This window comes from Eptatretus burgeri, chromosome 1 (genome assembly GCF_056783735.1).
Source record: "Eptatretus burgeri isolate ZD-2024b chromosome 1, Ebu_testis_v1, whole genome shotgun sequence".
In the NCBI taxonomy this organism is placed as follows: domain Eukaryota; kingdom Metazoa; phylum Chordata; class Myxini; order Myxiniformes; family Myxinidae; genus Eptatretus; species Eptatretus burgeri.
Genome location: NC_140961.1, coordinates 153,088,961 through 153,094,901, shown reverse-complemented (window position 1 = coordinate 153,094,901; position 5,941 = coordinate 153,088,961). Strand labels below are relative to the sequence as shown.

Here is a 5,941-nt window from a genome sequence, read left to right as displayed (position 1 = left end):
CCTAAATCCTGGAGTAAACCAATCAATAGAGTTGATGAAGTGTGCATGAGACACGATATTGATTATGGAAATACCACAACGTTGGAAGAAAAGCATGAAGCCGATAGAGAAATGTTGTATAATTTGTCTCTGATGCAAAATCCAACCTTGAGAGAAAAAGTTGATAGGTTCATCGTGAAGAAGAAGATTAGTGCTAAATTGAAACTTGGACTTGGAAATTCAAAAAACTTATAGGCTCTAATGATGCCATTAAGACTGAAGAGCAATTCGCTGATGAATTACATAAACCAATATTCACAAAGGTTCAGAGAAGGAAAGTTTATTCTAAGGAAGTTGATTATATCTGGTCTGCTGATTTGATTGAACTCAATAATGATAAGGGGTACAAGTATGCTTTAACCGTTATTGATTTGAGGAGTAGATATGCGTGGGTTGTCCCTTTAAAAAACAAAACAGGTAATACTCTTATGTTAGCTTTTCAACAGATATTTAATAAAAGTAAGAGAAAACCTAAAAAATTGTGGACTGATGAGGGTAGAGAGTTTTATAACAAGACATTTATGAATTTTCTAAAAAAAAACAGTATTACATTATACAGTACCTTTAATGAAGGGAAGGCAGTTGTTGTTGAACGTTTTAATCGTACCTTAAAAGAGAGACTATATAAAAAATTCACACAACTCGGTTCACAACAATGGTCATCTTTTATTCAGGATATTGTGGATAAGTATAATGACACGATTCACACGTCAACAAATATGAAACCATCAGAAACATTTACAAAATTAAAATATGAAAAAGAGATTAATGTCAGAAAACCTAAGTTCAAAGTTGGTGATATCGTAAGAATATATAGGTGGAAATCTCATTTTGAAAAGGGTTTTACTGAACGATGGATGAAAGAACTTTTTGAAATTGTTGATGTAATAGATACGGTTCCTTGGACTTATAAAATATATGATTTGGAAGGGGAAGAGATTTTAGGTTCATTTTATTCACAGGAATTACAAAAGACAAAACTAAGCAGATAATACACCGTTGTGGACACGAGAGGGACAAGTCCGAGGTGTATTACAGTATATAATGTGTGTCAAGGGGGACGTTCTTAGATCTGTGAACCCCAAACACAGAATCCTCAACTGAATAGTCAAGGTTTAACTTTTGTTTGTGTGTGTGTGTGTGTGTGCAATGGGAGCAATAGGTTGGCGCTTCACTCCCTCCTACTATACACTGTTGTGGACACTCGAGGGCCAAGTCCGCGGTGTATAACAGTATATAATGTGTGTCAAGGGGTGGACGTTCTTAGATCTGTGAACCCCAAACACAGAATCCTCAACTGAATAGTCAAGGCTTAATTTTTGTTTGTTGATGTGTATGTGTGTGTGTGTGTGTGTGTGTGTGTGTCCCAACCCTCACATTCAAAATCTCAACCCCAACCCTCACATTCAAAATCTCAACCCCAACTCAATCCTCACCCAACACAATGTCTTTTTCAAAATGAGATTTCCACATATATATATATATATATATATATATATATATATATATATATATATATATATATATATATATATATATATATATATATATATATTTTACGTTTTTTTTTTTTTCTCTTCTTCCAATTCTGTCTTTTAAGGCTTTCAGGTTTGATAACATAGAAAGAGGGAGTAAGAACTTTCTTGATAGGTTTAAATCCCAAAGAGTGGTAGCATTTCAAGTCTTCAAAATAAACCCAACTTTCCAAGTCTCCAAGGTAGTTATTTAAACCATCAAGGCAGAACTCATTTACTGATTTTTTCAAAATTTGTGAGTCTCCAAGGTAAAACTTGTATTCTGGCTCATCAACGTATAACTTGTTCAGTGGGTATTGTCTTGATAACTCACAATGAGTACTATTGCTGTAAAACTCTTTTTCAGGATTTTGCTGGTCTCCAAGGTATAACTCTTTGGTTGGGTCATCAAGGACGAACTCGTTCTGTGGGTCTTGGTCGCTCATAAGGTCTTCAACCAAGCCAACAATTTCGCCCCAAGTTGTAGCAAAAGCAGTATTTTCATTTCGTATTTCAGACACAATTTCCTGTGAGAGAAAATAATAATGTATTAATTAAGTTATTTAATTATTAAATGAGTATGCTTCAATCAAAGTTTGAAAATAGGAAAATAAAAATCTTACCTCAACAGATAAGAGGTTTGAATCCAGTTCATCAACTTGAAGGTTTAGTTCCATACAAGACAGAGAGTTCCAAGGAACACCAAAGTCATCCCACTCAAGGTCTTGGTCGCTCATAAGGTCTTCAACCAAGCCAACAATTTCCCCCCAAGTTGTAGCAAAAGCAGTATTTTCATTTTGTATTTCAGATACAATTTCCTGTGAGAGAAAATAATAATGTATTAATTAAGTTATTTAATTATTAAATGAGTATGCTTCAATCAAAGTTTGAAAATAGGAAAATAAAAATCTTACCTCAACGGATAAGAGGTTTGAATCCAGTTCATCAACTTGAAGGTTTAGTTCAATACAAGTCAGAGAGTTCCAAGGAACCCCAAAGTCATCCCACTCAAGGTCTTGGTCGCTCATAAGGTCTTCAACCAAGCCAACAATTTCCCCCCAAGTTGTAGCAAAAGCAGTATTTTCATTTTGTATTTCAGATACAATTTCCTGTGAGAGAAAATAATAATGTATTAATTAAGTTATTTAATTATTAAATGAGTATGCTTCAATCAAAGTTTGAAAATAGGAAAATAAAAATCTTACCTCAACAGATAAGAGGTTTGAATCCAGTTCATCAACTTGAAGGTTTAGTTCCATTCAAGACAGAGAGTTCCAGGCAAGCACACAGCACACCATTGCCAGCAAAAACAAATGTTTAAAATGGAGCCTGGGCTTGAAGCTTTTATAGAGAAAGACTGGTGGGTGTGGTTTCCTTTGGAAATTCCCTGGGCAAGCCTAGGCAAGCCTTCATTGGGAAATTTTTCAAAACCATAACATCCTGTAATTTTCTAGTGATTTCTTTGTGAGTCAGAGATGAACTGGAAATGATGTAAGAGTGGGCGGAGCTTAGCAAAAGTAGGCGGGGCTTAGAAAAAGTGGGCGTGGCTTAGGGAAAAATATCTCATGAAAAGTGGGCGGAGCTTAGCAAAGTGGGCGGGGCTTAGAAAAGTGGGCGTGGCTTAGAAAAAATACCTCACAAAAAGTGGGTGGAGCTTAGCAAAAGTGGGCGGGGCTTAGAAAAAGTGAGCGTGGCTTAGAAAAAATACCTCATGAAAAGTGGGCGGAGCTTAGCAAAGTGGGCGGGGCTTAGAAGAGTGGGCGTGGCTTAGAAAAAATACCTCATAAAAAGTGGGTGGAGCTTAGCAAAAGTGGGCGGGGCTTAGGAAAAGTGGGCGTGGCTCAGAAAAAATACCCCATGAAAAGTGGGCAGAGCTTAGCAAAGTGGGTGGGGCTTAGAAAAGTGGGCGTGGCTTATAAAAATACCTCACAAAAAGTGGGTGGAGCTTAGCAAAAGTGGGCGGGGCTTAAAGAAAAGTGGGCGGGGCTTAACAAAAAAATAACCTGTGGCTCAGGAGGTGGTCAAACAAGAGCATTAAGAGAAGTTTATCATTTCGTAATGGCACAAAAGGGGTATCTTCAAAAATATAAAGATTCAAATGTTTTGTTTGTCAATATTTTAGATGGGGATTATTGTGCAAAGAAAATTAAACTATTGAAGGAATTTGAGAATGAACAAATCTTTATAGGTTCAATGAGTGAGCTGTTCAACCCCCAGGTGTTCAATTCAATGAGGTTCAACCTCCAAGTTAAAAGGGGAGACAAATAAATATACCTTGGGATAAAAAGGGGGTTTATTTTTAGGGAAAAAAAAAGGGAATCGCTGAAAATCCCCCATTCATTTACATGGGGAAAAGTGAGCCAGAATCAGTATTCTTACCCTACTGTCGTGTTTGCCTCAAAATCAGCAATATCACTCGGTTCTGGCTCTGGCCTGACTTTTTCCTGCAACAAGTTCCAATCTGTTGCTTCCTTCTCTTGTTGAAGGCCAGCAGCGTGTTCTATATTGCAAGCAGCCATGTCTGCCGAACCCGAAGCCGTGTCCTCATCATCTGTCATTTCTCGTTTCTCTTTCTCCTTGAAGTATTTGTTTTTAGTTGAAATCATTTTTTTAAAAGCAACAACTTTTATCCTCCTTTTTTTTTTTTTTTTTCTTTTTTTTTGTATACCTTGGTCGAGGCTCGTATGAGAGCAAACACACAACTCACAGCAAGGAGGCATGAGACAAGAGGGGCGGGAGTGGAAGGGACAAAACAGTGGGGAACAGACACATTAGGTGAACTGTGGAAGGGAGAGGGATGGGGATGGGACGGGGAACATGGCGAAGAGAAGATGGACATTCAGGGACTTTCAGGAAGGAAAGCAGGAGAAATGAAGGAAGTGGGCTTGGGTGGATTATCGGGGGTAGAAAAGATCGAGGATTTGGATGGGGGAAGATAAGAGGTGGTGGTGAACAGCTGTTTTGAAAGCCTGGAGGGAAGAATGGGAAAGAATAGAGTGAGGAAGTTTATTCCAAAGGCGGGAAAAAGAGGAATGAAAGAGTGAAGATGAGCAGCGATTCGTGATTTTGGTAGTTTTACCAGAAGGGGGTTGTTGGCGGACCTTGAGCGCCCTGTGGAAATGTGGTGGGGACAAATCGCAGAGAGAGCAGGGGGGCAAGGCTGGAGAGGAGTCGGTAGAAGACAGAAAGACCACCGACCAACCTGCGGTGATTGAGTGAGAGGCCCAAAGACTCAGCTTCATTGCGGGAGATGCCGATGATCTTAAATGCCCTGGTTTCGACAGCGTTAAGCCGAGAAAGGTGGGAGGCAGGAGCACCAGCCCAGAGGGGAGAGCAGTACTCCATCAGGCTACGGACAAAAGCTTTGTAAGTGGTCAGGAGCTCAAGAGGGCCGAGGAAGGACTCAGCACGACGGAGGATTCCCAGTCGGCGACTGGCTTTTGAGGCGAGGTTGGAAATGTGACTTTCCCAGGAAAGGTCATGGCAGATAGTGAGACCTAGAAGCTTGAAAGAAAAGACTTCTTCCAGAGGATTGTTGAGAAAGTGGATGGGGGGGGTTTTGTAAACGGTCCTTTCGAAGAGACATAGTGAGAGTGTGAGATTTGTCTGGATTGAAAGACATGTTCCACGTGTTGGATCAGTTTGTGATTTTATCCAGATCTGCAGTGAGCGAAGAAGCTGCTGCCTGCCGGTCTGAGGGATGACAGATGGTACGGCAGAGGGTGGAGTCGTCGGCAAAGAGAAATAGAGGATTTTCCATAGAGTCCGAGAGATCATTGATGAAAACCAGAAAAAGAACAGGGCCCAGAACGCTACTTTGAGGAACTCCAGCCTGCACAGGAAGAGGGGATGAAAGAACTCCATTTAGGGCCACACGTTGACTGCGACAGGAGAGGAAGTCTGCGAGCCATGAGTGGAGATGGCCTTGAATACCATGGGAAGAGAGTTTGGTGAGTAGGGCAGGGTGCCAGACTGTGTCAAAAGCACGTGATATGTCCAGGGATACGGCTCGGATTTCCTGTCTGGCATTGAGGACCTCCATTCATTGATGGGAGAGCAGAAGCAGCATATCCAGGGTAGAGTGACCTGGTCTGAAACCAAATTGATGATTCGAAATCAAGCCATTGGAGAAGAGGAAGGATTTCATATCTGAAGCGATGATGGATTCCATCACCTTGCTGATGATTGGGAGAAGGCTGATTGGTCTGTAGTTATAGGGATCTGTTTTTGCACCTTTTTTATGCAGGGCAGTGATGTTAGCAGATTTCCAAGCAGATGGCAAATGACCTTGGGCAAATGAGAGGGTGAATAGAACAGAGAGAGGGTGAGCAAGAGCAGAAGAGCAGGCTTTGAGGACACGTGGGCTGATGCAGTCTGGACCGGTTGCA

At 40.6% G+C, this 5,941-nt stretch overlaps 1 long non-coding RNA gene across 1 annotated transcript in view; it reads left to right on the top strand.

Annotated features, from left to right (window-relative positions):
• Window positions 1–388: 388 nt before the first annotated feature.
• Window positions 389–5,941, top strand: part of LOC147035773 (uncharacterized) — a 21,863-nt gene continuing 16,310 nt past the window's right edge. Inside the window, exon 1 of the long non-coding RNA XR_015049576.1 lies at window positions 389–1,152. This is a non-coding gene — a long non-coding RNA (uncharacterized LOC147035773). The remainder of the gene's footprint in view (window positions 1,153–5,941) is intronic.